The following is a 22917-nucleotide window of genomic DNA, read 5'->3' as shown; positions in this document are numbered from 1 at the left end:
CTTTTCCAAAGTGGACTTTGACTATTGGCTTTAGAAGAGAGAGGAAAAATTAATAAGTCCCCAGCCAATGTTTATCCCCAGCACACATACAGGATGAAATAACTCAACATAGCAATAAAAATCTCCAGAAACTTTAATTTCTCCAGTAAATCCTTTCCCTGCACTCTTACCACTGGCAATGAAAATTCAGGCAAAACAGAAACTCCTAATATTCCCCCATCAGAGGGCTGAAAAATGGTCCGTTTAGAGAGTAGGCAATGAGAAGGAAGCCAAAGAACTTTGACAACTTTACCACAGCAAGGAAAAGAATGTTTTCTCAAAGTATCAGTGTCAAACTGTCTCCTCACAAAAAAATTAAAATTAAAAAAAGCAAAGTAAGCAACAATGTGTTGGTATGGCCCAAAATAGGTGTTTGTGGAAATGCAAATTAACTTTGTAGCACAGAAAGAAGGCAAATAGACTTACCTGTTTACAAGGCTACCTAGATTCTTGGCTCAGTACTCTAATGAAGAAGTTTACATCAGTTGCAATATGTGTATTTACACCATCCATTCTAAAAACTGGTGCTCTTGTTAGATGATGAGACACTAGGGGACACACAACATTCTGAAAATAATCTGAAACAAATACAGAAAGTGCCATTTTTCTAGTGACATGGGGTTAAAACAAGAAAGTAGAAAGAATGCTATTATTCTCCTTGGAAATTGAAGACATATGGCATCCATAAATCAAGGACAAGACACTATGACAAATGAATCAAAAAAGAATCAAAGGGATATAAAAATATAAGTGCTGAAATTTTAAAACATTCTGTCTTAAGGAGTGAAATACATTCATTTTTTAAATACATGCTTTCTTTCTTTCTCCTTCAGTAGAATGTGGGTTCTTCATTCTCTCAAAAGCTATCTGCCCACATGTGCTCTATAGTCAGTCTTCTATCAAAGAAGTTAGATGATGGAAAGAATAAAAGTAAAGAAGAAATTCATGTTTGAAGTAAGTATAACTGATGAAAGAAAGCTGCTTTTCAAAAGAAAGAAAGAAAAAAAAAAAAACCTTGCAAACACACTCAGGAATAAAGTGTACAAAAAGCCTGCAATCCCAGCAACTCCAGAGGCTGAGGCAGGAGGATCATCAGTTCAAAGCAACCTCAGTAATTTAGTGAGACCCAAGCAACTTAGTGAGACCCTCTCTCAAAATAAAGAGTACTGAGATATAGGTCAGTGGTAAAATATCCCTGAGTTCAATCCTTGCTACAAAAAAAAAAAAAAAAAAAGTACAAAAAACAATTTCAGAGATAAAGATTAAATGCTAAAACATTGTACAGAAAAAAAATACAGCATTACACCACTAAATCTGTAAATGAAAATATGTGTATTTACACCATCCATTCATCGGAAAATATAGATACCAATTTTATCTCACAAAAAGGTTTAGAGAACCTAAATGAGCTAAAACAAAGGTACCAGATCCATAAGATTTTATATATAGGTAAGTCTAACCAAAGGATCAAGATGTTTATTTTGCTCCAGAGCATAGAAAAAACTGAGACTCTTCAGATGCTTTTTATAAACTTTCTGTAACTCTAATATACAACAAAAAAGCATAAAATGATAAAACAATACCATTCATACATATAAATGATTTATTAATATCCTTATGGTACATATTATTACATAAATTACAACAGAAGGGAAAGATTATGCTACCTAAAAAGCAGTGTTCATTTGTTCCAGGAATGTATACATAGTTCAATATTGAGGAGATATAGTGATATAATTCATTGCATTTACACATCAATGAAGAAAAATTACAACATTAACATAATACATTTAATATAATTTAATAATGCATTACTGATTGATATCTACACCTTTTAGTTCTGTCCTATAAGCTTCTGACAGTGTAATTGATTTAAAAAATAAGTTTTACTAGAATAGAACCACCATATGACCCAGGCACCCACTCTTTGGAATATACCCAAAAGATCTAAAATCAGCATACTACAGTGACGCAGTCATATCCATCTTTCACAACTCAAAATAACCAGGCTGTGGAACCAACCTAGGTGACCTTCAAAACAACAGATAAAGAAAATATGGTCTGTATACTCAGTGGAGTATTATTCAGTCCTAAAGTGAAATAAAATCATGGCATTTGCTGGTTAATGAATGGAATTGGAGATTATCATGCTGAATAAAATAAGGCAGACCCAGAAAATCAAGATCAAATGTTTTTTTTTTTCTGATAATAGAAACTAGTTCAAAATAAGTGTGGAAAGAGAGAAGAATGGGGAGATAGAGAGGAGGAAAAAGGAAATGAGAGTTCTACCAAAATAGAAGAAGAATCAATGAAGTAGATAAAGGGGGTTGAGGGGGAGGGAGGAGGGAAAGGATAAGGGAAGAACAGTGGAATGAGTCTGCCCTGACTTCCCTGAGTACATATATGAGTATACCATAGCAGATTTCACCATCATGCACATCCACAGGACACTAAGTTTATATATATATATGAACAGGGGAAAAATAAAAGAGAGGGAGAGCAGAAGTACTGGAGACCAAATTAAAGCAAATTATATTCCATTTTTATAATTATGTCAAAATGAATCCCAATGTTATGTATAACTAAAAAGGACCAATAAAAATTCAAAAACAAGTTATATGTGGGGAGTAGATATGAAAGAATAGGTGTTACACAAAAATTATCTGACTGGAAAACCAAAAAGCTATTAAGTAAACAAATTTAAAATGAAAAGCTTTTACTAGTTTGTCAGATTTTTTAAAAGTCAAAGCATTTAATTTAGCTAAACATAATAAATTATATCACATGAAATATGTTGAAAATTGTGCAGACTACCTAAGGTTAGACCTCATGAGAATTATACAGTTCTAAGGTAAAATGTTTTAAAAATAATAAATTTTAAAACATGAAAGTTGAACAAATAGGGTAGAGTATATACAAAGGAACATATACTGGGTTATTTGAAACTTTTTTTTTTTAGTTGTAGATGGACACAATACCTTTATTTATTTATTTATTTGCTTATTTATTTATTTGCTTATTTATTTATGTGGTGCTGAGGATGGAACTCGGTTACTCCCACGTGCTAAGCCTGCACTCTACCAATCAGCCCATGATTTTTCTTTCCTGTTGAAGAACTGACATCCAATAATAAATCATTGTCGTAAGCAATAAAATCCTGTTTAAGATGGTCATTTAAATACTTACATCTCATCACAACGTGTCCTTCTTAAAACACTCACATGGCTGCTTTTCATTTAAATCCAAATTCTTTATCAAAGTAGAAGAGACCCTACCTCCCCATCTACAGCTCACCCTAGTGGTCCTCCCATACACCCGCTGCAAGGCCTGCTTTCCAGTGGTGGACAGAATGAGGGCCTTCAGGAAAGTCACACCTTCATCCTCAAACTGAACTTACAACTAGACCATGAATGTGTTCATTTGCATGGGGCTGCATGTGGATTAAGGCTGCTAGTAGGTGACCTCTTTCAAGAACTTCCTGTCCGAATAGTCTTGTGACATCTCATCTACTTTCTTTAATGCAATTTACCACCACTTGTAACTACCTCTTCTCTTTCCTTGTTATGACCCGTCTTCTTCACTAAGTTTCATCTAAGCAAAATCTTTCTTGTTTCATGGTATATACACCGGTTCTCATTGGGTGTGGAGTGCAAAGAAAATAAAATGATATAGCAGGGAAAGCTGAGCAGGAAGGATTTGGAGACTGGAGGAAGCAGGCACATCCAGGGCATCTCTCCATTATCTCCAGGGCCTCAGGCTACCAGCTTCTTGCGCCAAGCGTGGGGCTGTGAGAACGGCACCCCCACCTTCAGTCTGGGACTCAGACTCTGATGGTTTTGTCATAGAGAGTTGTAGGATGTATTTTTTTTATGGACTTCTGAAGCCAGGCCTCATTATCACCCTGGAGGGGTAGAAGGCCCAGAAGGAGGTGTGAATGTCCAGGTAAATTCAAGTGCGTTGGAAGGTACAATGTATCTTTGGTCCCAGAAATCCGTCCTCACTCAGTCACTTCAGAACAAGGGCCAGAAAGTACACGAATTCCAACGGGAAACGAGGTTTACTGCCAGGCCCAGACTGCGATCCAGGCAGTATCACCTCGCCTCCATCACCTTAAGGTCTGTCGCACTATTTTACAGAAATTATCAAGTTTGGTCAGCAGATGTAAAAGATTTGACAGCTGCTGCAGACTAAACAGCCACCATAGAGACCTCTTAAAAGTCGACAAAATCACAAACAGGAAATTTGGAAAGGTGTAAATACAGAGGTTCTTCAGAGGAGGGAGTAGAGAGAAAGCTCATATGATAAAATCCATTGAAAAATCTCAGAAAGGCTTCTCTAACAAACTAGACTTCCTTAATGGTTGTAGGAAATCTCTGGCACGGAGCACAAAGGCAAGAGCTAAAGGCAAGCTGATTAACAAGGGCATTCTTCCAGGAAAGTCCTTCCAGCTAGAACATGAATAAAATGAGCTGCTACCCATAATCTACCTCTTCTTCCTCTTAGACCCTCTCAGGTGACTCTGGAGGCCCCAGCTCTGGCCTTTCCTTGACCTGCTCTTCTAACAAGTTTTGTTCATCCTTCTCCAGTCCTCTTAGCCCTTAATAGACCTTCATTTTATAGTATCTTTATTACAGTCCAGTTTATAAGCAAAGTCAAGATATCAGGCTGCTGACCCCACGATTTCTGACCAAGCAGTCAATATAGAATAATTTCCTGAGGTATAAGTGAACACATATGCTATATTAAAAAATGGTACTTGCCTGTAACTCATGACTTAGAAGGCTGAGGCAGTAGATTACAAGCTCAAGGCCAGACTCAGCAACATAGAGAGATCTTCAGCAACTTAGCAAGAACTTCTCTCAAAATAGAAATGTTTTTAAAAGACTTTGAATGTAACTCTGTGGTAAAGAACCCCTGGGTTTAATACCCAGTATCTCCCCACCTTCCCCGAAAGCATTTCTGGAAGAACATATACCGAACTTTTAACTATGCTTATCTTTGAAAAGCTGTTAATAGAATTAAAATTTAGACTTTGTTTCTATGTTCAATTTTGTTTTCATGTCATGCAATAACCCACTGCAAAATATGTTTAGTATGCTATATTTTTGAACAGCAGAAATTGGGAAATGATAATCATTTAATTTAAGGAACATGAAACAATTTAGAATTTCTGAAAATTACAAAGAAAAATGACTACCAAAGCTCCTTAGGATGCCCTAAGGACAAAAGTACTTCCACAGAAATGCTTTTCAGTTCATTGTCTTATATTTAGGAAATAAAGAGAGAAATAGTGTTGATGCATTTTACTTTTCTATTTTGAATGAACACCTTACTTCTTTTTTTCAATTTTAGTTCCCAAAATACTTTGGTAAGAATCAGCATGTCGTTGCACATTTAAGAAGGACTCAACTCTACTATGTCAAAACCTAATAAAGCAAATGAGCTACAAGAGAAGTTACGAGGTATTTTTTCAGGTAGCCGTGGTGCAATTGAAGCAGATTGAAACAAATCCTTCCTGACATTTAAGATATCCTGGGACCCAGTTGAAAGTCATGCATGTTTAATCCGGAAGCACAGAGAATTATTCCCCTTGGAACCAATCTCAGACCAAAAATCAGCCAGGCAGATGAATTCTCTCCCTCTCTCTCCCCAGAACTGTCTATAACTAGTAGAGCATCAGCCTCTCCAGAATAGTCCTGACAAACTAAACAATCATTGCCTTTGGTGTCAAGTGATTGCTAACTCAATCATGCACTCCTTCATGTTTGCTTTCTTTCCTATCTCACTTCCCTATTTCCTCTCTTCTGCCTCCAGAGGCTACGTTCCCCAGTAAATTCATAATACCTAAACATTTACCTAGCACTGATTCCTAGGAAAACATGTGGCCTCTCCAAGCAAAAAAATGCATGTCTATATGGACTTTGTTTAACAGGTAAAGGCTAAATATTCAAATATTAAACCAAGATGTTTCATGTAGAATGATTTTCAAGTTTATCTCTTTTATAAGAAAAGTCAATTAAATTTTTGGAATTCCTTTAAAATGCAATTTTCTCTTCAATAAACATTTACTTCACCAATACTATTTCCTGAATGTTTTACTAAATACTAGTGATAAAAAGGTAAATAATTCCAGTCAGTGTTCCAGATAGGCAAGCAGTTTGGAAATTATGATAAAATGTCTTAAATGAAATGACAATTATTCAGATTATGACTAAAGGACATGGACATCTAACCCATCCTCAGTGATTAAAGAAGCTAAATTCTTCCTTGATGACTCAGTATTTGTGAGGATTCCTTAAGAATATGTAACACTTAGCTAAGAAACTTGACAGAAAGGGCAGACAAGGCAAAGAGAATATCATGAATAAAAAATGCCTGAAAGAAATTTGTTTATGAAGTGTTTGACACATTACTGGAGTAGAAAATGACAGAGCCAGAGATGGTGAGAGCTGCACCATCAGGAACCTGGGCTTCACTGCAAGCAGGCAGGAAGGCAAGGAAACCTCTAACACAGGAAGGACCTGCACATCAGGTGTGCCCAACAGCACTTCTACCTCGAATTCCATGATTTCATAACACAGATTTTATTTCCTAATGAGAAAAAGGTTGAAAGAGATATTTTGTTGAAGCTATGTAGCTTCCATGGTAGTATGTTAGTAAGAGTGCATTAAATGAAAACTATTAGTTATTTGATAATATAAGATCAATACTATATGCATGATTTCAACAGAACACATCTGGAATGCTGTTTTTATTCTTGGACCATCTATTTCAGGAAAAAAAATATTACTAACCTGATAGTAACCAAAGTGTTCAAAAGTATGAAGGGTTTGGAACATCATCTCTGGGAAAGAAAGTACTTTTTGTCCTCAAATTTTAAATAGCTGTCATGTGGAAAAGAAAAAAAAAAAAAAAAGATAGACCTAAACCATGTAGCTAAGTCCTAAAGATTTAACATACAGCTGTAATCTGTGAGCATGTTATAGGAAGCAAAATTCTAGTTGAATATATTAAAACATAATGTGACATAATTTAGGTTTTCAATAAGAGAAAAAGTATCTTTTATAATGCAACTTCAAGAAGAGGTCAAAAGCAATTTTTTCTTCAAAACCCAGTGTTGGTCTTAATACATTGAAGAATAACTTGCCCTCTCACCATAAAAAGAAATACTTGAAAACTGGACAAAGCTATATGAACTATATGAAAGAGTTGAATTTAAATATTAAACAATGAATAGTATAAGAGTGTAGTCTTAGAAGAAAAATAAGGTTACATGGTGCTCATCTAAAATTTCTACCTGGCACCTTTTCCAGACGATGGTGTAAAGGGAAGAAATCCAAGCACAACACAATGGTCCTGCCAGTTTGATAAAGGAGCTGAGATGCCTGCATTTTAAGAAAGAGCACAGAGGAAAAGGGAGGGGTTGTAAAAGAGTTCCAGGGATACACAGGAGCATTCCCATAAATCACGCTGAGTACTAAGATACACATGTGTGGAGCAAACATTTATAAGACAAAGAATTACTATGCAGAGTGATTTCCACAACTCACATCAGGCTGGGAGACGTTTGAATTTCAACTAAGCAAAATAGAGACACTTGGTGGACTATACTAAACATTGTATAGAGATTGCAGAAAGGCCATACCTTGATTAAGGGACACACTAATCCTGAATTAAAGCTTGCTTAAGACACGAAACTAACTTAGATCCATTCCAATAAAGTTTATAAATGAGATTCAAAAGGATCAAGCTTACCCATAATAACTTAGTTGTCTACCTAAATAAACAAATAAATTCATACACTCTTAAAGAAAAAAACATCAAGTGTTAATTATCAACAACATAATATTACTATATGTAGTTTCCAATAAAAAGTAATGTACTTGATAAGAAGTTGGAAAATGCGACCTACAAACATAAGAAAAGTTAGTAAATAGAAGCAGACACAGAAATGACAGGGAAGATAAAATATGTAGATATGAACTTTTTAAGCTCTTTTATCACTTACAGAAGGATTTAAAAGAAAACATGAACATAATGAGGAGACATGAAAGATTTATATTTTATAATAGAACAAATCAACAGTTCAGAGATGAAAAATATAATGTCTAAAATGGGAAACATAAGAATGGGCTTACCAGATTTGGACTGAACACTGCACAGAAAAAAAAAGATCAATGGACTGACTACATAGCAATAGAATCTACAAAATTAAACACAGAGAGGAATAAAATAAAATTTAGTAGAGCTGTGAGGATTTGGGAGATAACTAAATGTTGAATTTGAGATCCTAGAAGAAAATGATGGAGAAAAAAGAACTAAAGAAAATTTGAAAAGTAATGGTCAAAATTTTTTAAGGGTGAAAAATATAAAACCACATATTCAGTAACTTAATTACCACCAAGAATGGTAAGCTCTAATAAAATCACTACATATCTCATCAACTCAAATTGCTGAATCCCACTGATGAAGAAAAAATTCTTACACTCAGCAGTTGAGAAGAGCTATAATGCACACAAGAAAGAAAGAAAGTGTATCTTTCAGTAGAAATGTAAGTCAATTGTTAAGCCTGGGTAGCTCAAGTTTTAAATCATAGAAAACCCTTCAAAACTAAGAATAAGATAAATATCTTTTTCAGACATAATTAAAGTAAGAGTTCATCAGCAGCTGAACGACACTATAAGAAGTGTTAATGAAGCTTTTTATACTAGAGGAAAATGAGGCTAGAAGGAACTCAAATATGTAAATGTGATGAAGATTGGAAGAAGGGTTAAATGAATGGGAACCCATAGAGGATTCTTTCCAAATTTATTTTCAAAACAATTGTTGAAAGCAGAAATAGCAAGCAAGTTTGGGGGAACTTATAATACACGTAGAAGTAAAATGGATGGCAACAAAAACAAAGTCTAGGAGGCAGTGGAGGGTGCTGCTGAAAGCTTTGTACATCATTCATGTTGTGGTATACCATTATGGTACAGCTATGGTGATTTGAAGTGTATATTTTAAACCATATAGCAACCACTAAGGAAAGTCCAGACAGAGAATAACAAGAATACGTAAAGTTTTCAGTCCAAAATAAAATAAAACTAGGAAAGAAGAATAAAAAAATAAAGAACAGGTAAGACTAATAGGAATCAAGCACCAAAATGATAAGTGTAAACCCTGTTTTTCTTTGAAAATCACAATAGAGCAAAAAGGCTTAAATTTTTCAATTAAATGTCAAGAGATTTTCAGAGTTAATCAAAAGCAACCATCAACTATATGCTGTCAGCATAAAAATGCTACTGTGATAGTAATATAAAATTACCAAATGGTTTAACCAAAGGATGGATAAATTTACATCATGCAATCATGGGCAATAAGAAGACTGGAATATCTGTAGTGACATTCAAGAAGCTAGAGGTCATGAGAAGAAACACTGCTACAGAAGAAAGGGACATCTACAATGAAGACAGCTCAATTCATCAAGAGATAATACAATCGTAAATGTGTAATCATTTAATAACAGAGCTACAAACCTTTTAAAGCTAAGTCAAAAGGACCCAAGAGAGAAGTGGACACATCGCATTGTATTTAGAGATTCCGATTATCAACTTCTAGCAATTATAAGTAGATATAAAATCAATAACTGTATAGAACGTTTGATCACTGTTGACTCCTGACATAAATCATACTTTGGAATCACTGCATTCTTTATGTGTAAAATGTAGTCCACTCAAATGCACAGGAAAATATCATTATATTATACAAACTGTGTCATAAAACTATTATCAGTATATTTTAAAGTAATGAAATTGTACAAATGTATGTTCTTTGACTACATTGAAAGTAAACTAGAAATACAACAGAAAAATGTGTGAATTGAAAAATATTGTCTGGAAAAAATGGCCAATATTAGAAAATTCATCAATACTCTTCTAAATATTCCACAGGTGAAAGAAGAAAACAAAAGTAATTTCACTGAAAAATTATTTTAAAATATAGCTAACATGTTGGAAATGGAAATGAAATAGTGAGTAGAGAAGAAAATATGTAGCTGTAATGTCTATATTAGGAAAGATCTAAAATTGATGTTCTAAGTTTCCATTTTAACAAACAGGCAAACAAGTCCACTCCAAAGTGCATAGAAAGAAGGATATGATGAACATATAAGCAGAAATTCATAACAGACACCAAACAAACTAGAGAATAAATTAAAAATCTAAAAGATAGTACTTCAAAATGTTTATTAAATTGATAAACTTTTATCTACAATAGGCAAGGAGAAAGTGAAAGATTCATGTTAATAATTTAGAATGAAAGAGGGGATATAACTACAAATCCTACAGTCATTTAAAAAAATCACAAAAGTACTCTACAATCAACATTATTCCAACTAATTCAAGTATTAAATAAGTTAAACAAATGTGTTGCACTTATAAAAATGACAGAAGAAAAATTGGAAAATTTGATAGCCCTGTAATCATGAAGAAAATTTAGTTTTACTATATATATAACTTGCTCATTAAGAGTTCAGGTTAAGAAATAGCAAGCAAGTCTGGAAGAAATTATGCAAAGTTACACAGTGTTTTCTACAAAGTTTAACGATAGCATTCACTACTTTCCTCATTGTAGAAGACAAGTATTTTACCTCAGTAAATAATATGATGGAAGAAAACAAACAACTACAGAAAAATATCTTTCATGTACAATGGCAACTGTTTTGGAGGTTGTTGCTGTTGTTGCTGGAAGACAATTCTATAAATTTTGCAGCTTAAACAATGCAAAGTTATTATGTTCCAGTTCTATAGGGCAGAACTCTAACAGGCTGGCAAGACTGCACTGCTTCTTGGTGCTCCCAGAACTTGGCGTCCATTCATGGTGTCTCCTACCTCTAGAGACTACCCTCATTCGTCACATCCATGCACTTCTTGCCTCTTTCTTTTCCTCCATCTCCAAGGCTGGCAACATCACATTCTCTGAACACAGCCAGGAAAATTCCTCTGCTTTTACAGATTCACAAGATTAGCTTTGCCCACCCTGCAAATCCATAATAATCTCCCCATCTCAGAGTTCTTAACTTGCACCACATCTGCAAAGCACTCTTTTTGCTCTCTAGTGCAGCATATTCACAAGTTGAGGGGATTCTGACGTGAGCATATTTGAGGGAGTCATATTTCTGCCTGTACACATGAAAGTCATATTATTTGTGTGTGTATGTTTGTGCTGTTAGGTATGGAGGACCTCCCATATCCTAGGCAAATACTCTACCACTGAGCACCATCCAAGCCCTGGAATTAATATTCTTAATAAAAAATTAAGAAACACCATCCAGCAACATCAGGACAATGTAACATGAAAAGTAGACTTGATTGCAGAGATGTAAGGTTGATGTGCAATTCAAACCATTAACAGAAAAAGGATGAATTTTATGGTATCATACATACAGATATGTAAAAAGCACTTCACAAAAATTTAAACATACTTTGATTTAAAAAAAATACAGCCAACTATGGATGAAAGGAATTTCTTAAATTTAATAAAGGATATTTTTATGGTCGGAATGTGTTCTCCAAAAGTTCATGAAACTAAATCCTCAATTTGATACGCCAATGATATTCAGACGTGGGGCATTAGGGAGGGTATTGAATTAGATGAGATTGTGAGGGTGGAGTTGTCATAATGGCATTGGTAGCCTTATAAGACGACACACCTCAGCTAGTACACTTGCTGTCTTCCCATGTACTACCTCTACCATTTTATTGTGCATCAAGGAGGCCCTCACCAGATTCCAGTGCCAGGCCTTTACCCTTGCCAATCCCCAGAAATGTTACCTAAATAAACTTTTATACTTTACAAAGAACACAGTCTCAGAGATACTTTGTTATAGTAACAGAAAACAAATTAATATAGATAGTCATAAAAATCCTACAGCTACCATAATACTTAATGGTGAAAGAATGAATGTATTCTCCAAAAATGAAAATAGGGCAAGGATTTGATCACTTTTATTTGGATTATACTACCCAGGGAAGGAGATAAGAAAAATAAATAAGGCATATATGCAGGTTAGAAAGGAAGACATAAATGTGCTTTTATTTATATTTAGCCTAGTTATTTACATGGAAAATCATATGTCTATTAAGAAACTGCTAGAACTAATAAGTGATTTTAGCAAGTTTTCAGCACACTGGGAAAATGCACAAAAACTTAATTTCATTTTATAAAAAGTAACAATTAACTATAACAAAGTAAAATTCATAAAATACTGTTTATTCTAACATACAAATGCATTATCTGTGTAGCTGTAAATTTTCAAAAAATGTGTACATAATCTATAGTATAGTGAAAAATCTCAAAATATTGCTGAGAGATACTGAAGACCTAAATAAGTGAAAAGACATATCACAACATGATTAAGGATTAAAAAACTCACTTTTGCCAGGTACAGTGGCACACTGCTGCAATCCCAAGGACTAAGGAGGATGAGACAAGAGGATTGTAAGTTCAAGACCAGCCTCAACAACTTAGGGAGGTCCCAAGCAACTTATGGAGACCATGTCTCAAAACAAATACTAAAAAAAGGCTTAGGGATGTGACTCTGTGATAAATCACCCCTGGGCTCAATCCTCAGTACACAAAAAGAAAAGAAAAGAAGAAGAAAAACCTCAACACTGTCACCATGTCAATTACCCTCAATTAAGAATAATGAATGTATCAATTTAAATCCCAAAATACTGCTTAAAAATGGACAATTAGACAAGATGACTCTCAGATATGTAAGAGAAAGCAAAAAAGATTAAAGTAGCCAAAATAATTTTTTGAAAGGGAACAAAACAGGAGATTTAAGCTACAGGATTTAAAGTTTATATCTCTGTAACTGCAGGTATTTGGAGAGTGTAGAATTCATGTACAAGTAGATTTACAGTTCAATGGAGCAGAATAGAGTACAGAAATAGACTCACACAAATATGGGCAACTGTTTTTAACAAACTTAATTCAGTGGGAAAAGAACAGTCTTTCAGCAAATTCTGCTAGAACAAGATAGATTTATGTGGAGAAAATTCAACTTCAACCATTGTGCCATACAATACAAACAAAGTTTAACTCAAAATAAATCATAGACCTGAACATAAAAAGTTAAAACTGCAAAATTCTAGAATAAAACACAGGGAAAATTTCTGCAGTTTTAAGCAAAGCAAAATTTGTTTATTCAAAATATCATGAATAAAAAATTGAAAAATTATATTTTGCAAAAATTTAAACCATTTGACCCTTGATTTTCTGAGATTGGCTTATTTTACTTTCTAAAATAGGAGGAGACAAGCCAAACAATGGAAGAAAACTCACACATAAATTTCAAAGATTAATATCCAGAATATTTAAAGAACTTCCACAAATTAATGAGACAAAACAATAAAAGTAGGTAGTTTTAATGGAAACTTCAAAAAAGAATCTGGCAAAACTAGTCAATATTCACTTGCCAAGACACTTTATTTCATTAGTGATAAGGGAAATGAAAATTAATTCTTACTGAAATGCTTCTATATACCCAGTAGAACAGCTAACTGTGAAAAGCCAACCACAGCAAGAGCTGATGGGAAGTGGAGTTACTAGAATGCTCACATATCAGTTATAAAAAAAGATCCAAATACTCTGGAAAAATAACTGGATATATTTTATAAAGGTATACATATACTCACCACAATATTTATACTGCTAGATATTTATTAATCAGTAAAGAAAACACATGTAATGAAGTCATACACAAAATTTTTTGTATTAACCAAAAAAAAGGAAAGAATCTATCAATATGTAAATGGTTTTGTAAAATATGCTATCCATTCAAAGGAATAATTTTCAGACAAAAAAACCCCAAAATATTAGTTCTCAGGAGACACAGATGAATTCCAACAAGCTGGGTGGAACAATCCAGAACCAAAGAGCATATATTATGATTGCATTCATGTGCAATTATAGAACAGACTATTAAAAAAACTAATACATTGTGACATTGTTGTAAACATACATTGTGACAAGTACGCTTGAGATTGCCTGGAGCTAGAGATGACATGAAGGAATTTTTTCTGTGATGATGAAAATATATATTTTGATAGTAGTGATAGACACACATGTGCTTATATTTGTCCAAATGCATCAAGCTGTATATTTAAAATTTTTATATACTTGTAAATAAAACTCAATAATCCCCTTTAAGAACTGTTTCTTCCATCCCAAAATTTATGTTTTAGGGTATATTATAGGGAATAACTACCCTGCATGGCCAATTTAACAGATATCTATAAGATCTTTTCTACATCCAAAATTTTTGTGTCTAATTTTGCCATCTTCATTCTCCATTTGATTAAAATGCTTAAAAGAATAAATCAGCAGATATTCTTACAAATAAAAGTGGATATTTCAAATTTTATATAAAGACTAACAACAATAGCCTATTAAGCTGCAATGATTTACCTAACATATTTTAAATACTAAGTTAAAATTTAATGATTATTTAATTTACCATAATTTTGCCCAATGGCTAATTTTTTGCTTATGTGTATATATACACACATGTGTGTATAAGTATATAATGTGTTTATGTGTTTACTCATGTTTAGTAAATGTATACACACAACATATATGCAAAAGAGTGTGTTTATACACATTCTTTAAATTTTGGAGCACTTACAAAAATATATTTTTCATGGTAATTTTCGGATAAGTGTATTAGTGTCAATTTAGTTCTCTCTTCAAATATTTTTCTTGAAAAATTGTATTTTCATGAACCTACCTAAGATCCACAAATACTTTGTATTATCAAAAGATTAGGGGGAGGAGGTAGAACAAGAATGCCACTATCAACATTCTATGTGATTATCAATGAGAAACATGAACTTACTGAGCGTGAAATAATCCTCAGTTACAGATCACCAAATTTTAACAATAATAAATAAAAGACGCTGAAAGTTTTCACAAATATTTCCTAAGGAAGCCTTAATCTGGATAACTGAAATTTTCTTGCAGTTAAAATTCTTTTTTAGAAAAAAAAAAAATTATTAGAGCACTGTAGTTGTACATAGTAGTAATTGGGTTCATCTTAACAAATTGGTACACACACGAAATATGTTTTCAGTTCATGTACCCCGCTTTTACCTTCCCCTTCTCCCTCCTCATTCTTCTTCCTCTCCTCTACTGAGCTTCCTTTTACTCCACTCTTTAGTTATTTTTGATTGATTCTTTCTACTTACTCATAAAGATGAAATTCCATGGATATACATGCATACAGCATGATTTTTTAAAAAAATCATTCTGCATTTCTTACCCTTTCCCATCCCTCTTCTCTGCCTCCCAATCTCCTTCTTCTACTCTACTGATCTTCCCTTGATCTTTATCATGTCAGATCCTCCCCTCCTTATGTCCTTTATTTTTCTCTAGCTTCTGCTGGGAGCCATCAGCCAAGTAGGTATGACAATTTCCTTGCCAGCGTACCCCCATGTTTCTTTAGTGGAAGGACTCGTGGAAATAGGACATTTTGCAGCGACATTGCATGTAAGGTGACCTTGCTCAAGGACCAGGGCGGATCCGTGTTTAGGGTGTTCCCAGTTTAGGATAATCCAAGTTTAGGGCGTTCCCCGTTTAGAATAGGGCGTATCCTGCTGCCTGAGTTCCCCTTGAGTTCTCATGGGATTCAGAATATATTTGGGAGACAGAAGCCCAGTGGGTGTGGATTTGGGCAGAAAACGTGGATTTCCCCAGAACGTGTTTGTAGAAGGCCGGTGTGAGTTCGGGAATAAAGAGTTGCTGTTTGAATCTATAAAGCTGTGAGTGGCTCGTGATTTGTGCCCAGCCAGACTGCGGCAAGCTTCCACATATGAGAGAACCCATTTGATCCTTGATTTTATGAGATTGTGTTATCCCACTTAGCATGGTGTTCTGTGTTTCCATCCGTTCACCAGCAAATTCCATAATTTCAATCTTTATGGCTGAGCAAAACTCTGTTGTGTATACATAGCACAATTTTTTAATCCATTCATCTATTGACAGGTATCCGGGTTGGTTCCATAATTTAGCTGTTGTGAATTGTGCTGAGATAAACATTTAGGTGACTGTATTGATGTAACATGCTGATTTTAGTTCTTTGTGATAAATGCCAAGGGGTAGGATAGCTGGGTCAAATGTCTCCATTCCTATTGCTTTAAGGAATCTCCATACTGCCTCCTAGAGTGATTGTACCAGTCTACCGTCCCACCAGCAATGTACAAATATACATTTTCCCCACGTCTTCACCAATATTTATCATTCTTAATAATTGTCATTCTGACTGGAGTGAGATAAAATCTTAATGCAGTGTTGATTTGCGTGTCCCTGGGTGCTAGAGATGTTGAATATTTCTCCATATATTTGTTGTCCATTTATGTTTATATTTTAAGAAATGTCTTTTTACTTGTTTTGCCTGTTTATTGATTGGGTCATTTGTCGTTGCTGCTGCTGTTTTTATTTAGGCATTCAGTTTTTTGAGTTCTTTGTATATTCTCCTTTCAGAGAAGCAGCTGGCAAAGATTTTCTCCCCTCCTCTGAACTCTCCCTCCACACTTGTAGTGGTTTCTTTGGCTTGCACTTAGAATTATTTATCACTTCTCAGTGAGGTGTGTCTGTTTGTATCTGTCATGATTCTCTAATAAAATAACGTTTAAAGTGCTTATTTTGAATCACATAACGTATGGAATACATTTATAATTAAAATGTCTTTTATACAATTAATTGAAATATTATTAATGGTTTTACACTGCAATATCAAAATAAACTGTTGATACTATTGAGACATTCAAAATATTCCATTATTTTTCTATTTATAGAATAGCATCAGAGATTAATTTTATGTTCTAAGAAAAATTAATAAACATTGAACACCCACATAGGTTAAAAATATGTCATATAATGTTTTTAGTCATTCCATCTATAGATGAAGAAAATACTTTCAGATGTATTCTACCTGTGCTATGTAAGACATTTGAATATCTGTTATAGAAAAGGTTGGAAACAGTATTATTGCTTAGTTATGTAATTGAATTAATGATGCTTTACAAAAGCTAATGACTGATTAAATCTGAAGAGAGATTGCTTGAGATTTCTCAGTTGTAACTATTCATTTTGATCAATAGCTACAATATTGATGTTATACTTCTGAAATTCCAAAGTGGCAGGAAGTAGAAGCAATAGCCAATATAACGGATGGTAGAATGGTCTGAATATGTCAAATAAAATAAACTTGAAACAGACTTGAACACCTATGCTTAGAGTTTTAATTGCCTGTATAGAACATGAAAGGAAGAATTTTATTACAACCTCTCATCTTAGTGGAGTCCAATTTCAAAGGGCTTGAATTAGACAGCTGAAGTATCCTTGAATTTTATTTGAATTCTAGCTCTTCATTTGGTTTCCAACATGTTCAGCATGAATCAAAAGCGATAAGGCTGCCCAAAATGTTAATGTCATCCTAAAATGCATTAAGAAAACATTGTGCTCAGAATATAAGAACTGAGAATAAGTGAAGCTCTGCATTATTCAGACCGCCCTGGAAAACGTTTGCTCTACATGGGTGCCTGGCTTAAGAAGGACACTGAGGAGCTGGGATGCATGTGGAAGATGAACATCTGCAAAGCACTACAGAAATACTGACAAATTGAGAGTATTTCACCTGGAAGAGAAAAGGCATGGCATGTCAGTTTGAGTCCCCAAGAAGCAGATGCCAAAGTGGAATTGGATATACCAAATATTCATTGGATAAAAATACCCATAATATATACAAAAGTAAAGGAAGAGAGGAGAGAAGAGCAGCAGGTAGAAAGACTGGATGTAGCTCTGGCCACCTGTGGTTAGAAGAAAATAAGGATCGGACAGGAAAAGCCTCAGACCAAAGCACAGTTCTAAAAAGGGTTTGGCTAAACCAATAGAAAGTCCTCAAGCCAAAGCAGGCTGTCCAGTGACTCTCCTCTAAGACAGAATGGCTTCTCCTATTGCAGCTGTGTACAGTCATTGGATGAAAACAGCACAGAAAAAGGATGTCTTGGCATCTGTGCCCCGTGGATCCAAAGTTACAGTCACTGGAGACTGTCAACCAGGTACTCTCTCCCTATGTCTTTTGAAGGCGGAAGGCCATGGCCACTACATATGGGGAAGATTTACAGATTTATTTTTTAAGTGACAATGACATTCTATTTTTTACTTAGGCATTTTTAAATGTTTTTATCAATATAATATATTTATACATAATAATGGGATTCACTGTGACATGTTCATATGTGCACATGATATAATTTTCCTAGTTCTTTTCCCCAGTTCTTCTACTTTAACTCCTACTTCCTGAATCTGTCCCCCCTTCCTCTACTCTTTTAGTTTTCCTTCTATGTATTTACATGTATTTTTTTCCCATTGGTGCATATACATAAAAGTGGGATTCATTGTAATATATTCATATGTACATATTGTGTAATTGGGTCAACTATATTCCCTAGTTCTTCCCTTTCCCCTCCTTTCCTCCCTTCCCTTATCTCTCCTCTACTGATCTCCCTTTCATATTTATTAGATTCCCTTCTTTTAATTGCTCCTTTTCTCTCTCTAGCTTCCATGTATGGGGTAAAACTGTAAACCCTTTAGTCTCTGAGTCTACCTTACTCCCTATAGTATGGTATTCTCCAGCTCCATCCATCTATCAAAAATTGCATTAATTTCATTATTTTTTATAACCTAGCAAAACTCCATTGTGTGTATACACCACAGTTTCTTTATCCATTCTTCTCTTGATAGACACCTGGGCTGCTTCCGTAACTTTGGTATTTTGAATTGTGCTGCTATAAGCATTGGTATGCATGTATCACTGCAGTAGGCTGATTTTAGCTCTTTTAGAGAAATGCCAAGAAGTGGGATAGCCAGGTTATATGATGGCTCCATTCTTCATCTTTTGAGGAAACTCAACATTGCTTTACAAAATGGTTTGTACTAATTTGTAGTCCCGCCATGATATAAGAGTAACTTTTTCTCCATAGTCTCATCAGTAATTACTGTTATTCATATTCTTTTTCCATATTTTTACAGATTCATTATAGTGGTACATAGTAGTGGGATTTGTTTTTACAAATTTGTACATGCACACAATATGAAATATCATTTCCCAGTCTTTCCCCTAGCTCTCCCCTCCTCCCTCTCCCTGGCCTCTTTCCTCTACTCTACTGATCTCCCTTTGATTTTCATGAGATTCCCCCGTCACTTTTATTTTCTTTTTTCCTCTCCAGCTTCCACATATGGCCCTTGACCTTCTGAATTTGGCTTTTTTCACTTAGCTTAATAGTATCAAGTTTTATCCATTTTCCTGAAAATTATATAATTTCATTGCTCTTTATGCCTGACTATCATATTCTTGAAACTTGCCATTCTAACCAAGTGAGATGAAATTTTATTGCAGTTTTTATTTGCATTTCTCTGATTGATAAGAAAGTTGAAATATATATATATATATATATATATATATATATATATATATATATATATATATTATTTCTCGGCCATTTTCATTTCTTCTTTTGAGTAATGTCTGTTTCATTCATTTGTTCATTTATTGATTACATCATTTGATTTTTTTAATGTTCAGTTTTTGAGTTCTTGATATATTCTGGATATTCAATCTCTTTCAGAAGAGTACCTGCCATTTTTTTTTTTTTTTTGCCATTCTGTAGACTCTCTTTTCACACTTTTTTCCCTTTTTTAAAAAAAATATTTATTTTTTAGTTGTAGATGGACATGATACCTTTATTTTATTTATTTATTTTTATGTGGTGCCAAAGATCGAACCCAGGGCCTTGCACATGCTAGTCAAGTGCTCTATCACTGAGCCACAACCCTAGCCCCAACATTTCTTTCATTTTCAATGCAAAAGCTTTTTAATGTAATGCTATCCCACTTACTGATTCTTGGTTTTGTTTCTTGAGCTTTACAAGTCTTATCAAGGAAGTTGATGCCTGCACCTATGTCTTGGAATGTTGACCCTAAAAGTTGCGTTGAGCAGTTGTGGAACAGAAAGTAATTAAAGGGAGACAAATAAGAAAATAACCTAGGTATTGTGGCATACACCTGTGATCCCAGTGGCTCAGGAGGCTGAGGCAGGAGGGTTGCAAGTTTAAATCCATCCTCAGCAATTTAGTGAGATCCTAACCTACTTAGCAAGAACTTCCCTCTAAATAAAATATTTTTAAAAGGCTGTGAAGTGGCTAAGTTGTTATGTAGCCCTGGGTTCAATAACTGGTACCAAAAAATAAAAAATAAGAAGTCAAATTATCTCTGTTTGCAGAGACATGTAAGACCCAAAAAACTGCCAGAAGACTTCTTAAGCTGCTAAACAATGTCAGTAAAGTAGCAACATACAAAATCCAACAGCTTTTCTACACAAACAATGAACCTAGTGAAAAAGAAATAAGGAGTGAATCCATTACAACAGCCTCAAAAAAAATAAATAAATAAAATACTTGGGAATAAGTCTAACAAAGGGATTGAAAGCCTCTACAATGAAAATTATAGAATACTGGAAAAAGAAGCTGAGAGAGACATAAGATGGAAAGGCCTCCCATGTTCTTGGATAGGCAGAATTAACATTGTCAAAATGGGCATATTGCCAAAAGTGATCACAAATTGAATGCAATTTCATCAAAATTCTAATAACATTCTTCACAGAACTAGAAAAAAAAAGTCTTTAAATTTGTATGGAAGAATAAAAGACCCTGAATTACCAAATCAATCCTGAGCAATATGAACAAAACTGAAGGCATCATAATACCTGACCTCAAATTATATCAGAGAACTATAGAGAAAGAAAGAAAGAGAGAGAGAGAGAGAGAGAGAGAGAGAGAGAGAGAGAGAGGGAGGGAGGGAGGGAGGGAGGGAGGGAGGAAGGAAGGAAGGAAGACAGGCAGCATGGTATTGGCATAAAAACAGACATCATGGAATCCAGTGGAATAGACTAGAAGACACAGATTTTAACATTACACAGGCAGCCTTTTTAACATATGGTGACGGGAAAGCTGGGTATCCAGATAGAGATGAATGAAACCAGTCTCCTTTCTATCACCTTGTGCAAAAAGTCCACTTGAAGTGGATGAACATAGAAATTAGATCAGAAACTGTGCAATTGACTCAAGGAAACATAGGATCAAAACTCCAACATATTGGCTCAGACAACAACTTCCTTATTAAGACCCCCTAAAGCATAAGAAATAAAACCAACAATCAATAGGTAGTATACCATCAAATTAAAATCTTCTGCACAGCAAAGGAAATGATTAAGAACATGAAGAGAAAGACCACTAACTAGGAGAAAATCTTTGTCAGTTACTCCTCTGATAGCTGTTTTTAATTTTACTGAAGAGCTCTTTTATGGACAGGGTCTACATTTCTTTTACATGACTTCAAAATACAGAAATAGAATAAAAATAGTGATTTTACACTAAAACTTCATTAAAATATGAAGAATTTCTAATAATTAGAGTTTAAAAATGAAAGAAACAGCCAGGTGTGGTTGCACATGCCTATCATCCCAGCAGCTTGGAGGTTGAGGGAGGAGGCCTGAGAGTTCAAAGCCAGCCTCAGCATCTTAGCCAAGCCCTAAGCAACTTAGTGCAACCCTGTCTTTATAAAAAGTAAGGGCTGGGGATGCGGCTCAGTAGTGAAATACCCTTGAGATCAGTCTCTAGTTAAAAAAAAAAAGGAACAGGTTCATAAATTAATAAGCAATGGAGTCAGAAGGGTCAGAAGGTAGACAAGAAGACCTACAAATCCCTTCCAAATCCCTTGCAGTCTAATGAGACTAGGACTAAATTAAGCAAGGAGAGGCAAAATAAGCAATTAAGGAATATTATCTGTTCAGGTGATTATGATGAGACCAGGTTAGGAAGCTTTTATTTTTTCCATTTGCAATGATAGTACATCCTATGTTTCAGTAGCGAACAGGGAAAAAAATTTAAAAATCCATTGACTTGAAAATTACTTATAGGAGTAATTGATTTTTCCTTCATATTGGGTCAGACTCAAAGAACTGAGCTCCAATTATAATCCTTCTGAATTGTTCTTCAAAACATCAATAATGTGTTCTCTACCTTTAAACAATCTTTACATTTTTTATCAGTACAGCATAATTCATGGCAAAAGATTATTTCTAGATTTTAGTCACAGAGTTTCTGCTTCCCTTTGGGTATAAAGAATTAAAAAGCTTTTTGTTGTTCTATTTTCTCAGGCTAGTGAAAGGGTTAAGCAAGCTAAACTACAGTACTGGATTTGAGAACCAGATTCTGGCAAACAGCCCAGAGTCTGTTTCCAAAAAGAAACTGCTACCCTAAGCCTGTACAAAGGAGGCGGTTGCCATGGCAACAGCATCTGATAGAAGAAAATATGGCCAACAGGTACACACAGGGATTGTTCTAGAAGAGGAAGCCTCAGAAGGCTGCTGCACTCAGTGTTGAGGAGGGATTTAGGAAATCTCAAGTTTTAGAGCTAAATAGTATAATTTACAATTCTGGAAATTTTATAAGTGGTACTTATTTAGGTTATAATCAACATAGTTCATAATTTGGGCACTTTGTAGTGGTTGTTGAGCATTAACATGCCTTCCAATCTAAACACAAGCAACACCACAAGTAACTGTCATGATACACCAGCAAAACGGAAAGATAGCTTTCAGGGAAGATTTACTCAAATTAAGCACTAATTTTTCCAGCAAAATCTTTAGTCGATTCTTAAATTATATGCCCATCTCTTCCCTTATTCTTTTGCAGAGCCATGGCTTTCATGCAAAACGTTCAAACTGCTCAGAGCCTTCATTATTTTATTTCACATAATTATTTGTAATTTATG

The sequence above is a fragment of the Callospermophilus lateralis genome, chromosome 5 (assembly GCF_048772815.1).
Source record: "Callospermophilus lateralis isolate mCalLat2 chromosome 5, mCalLat2.hap1, whole genome shotgun sequence".
Taxonomy (NCBI): domain Eukaryota; kingdom Metazoa; phylum Chordata; class Mammalia; order Rodentia; family Sciuridae; genus Callospermophilus; species Callospermophilus lateralis.
Note: the sequence above shows the minus strand (reverse complement) of the source record.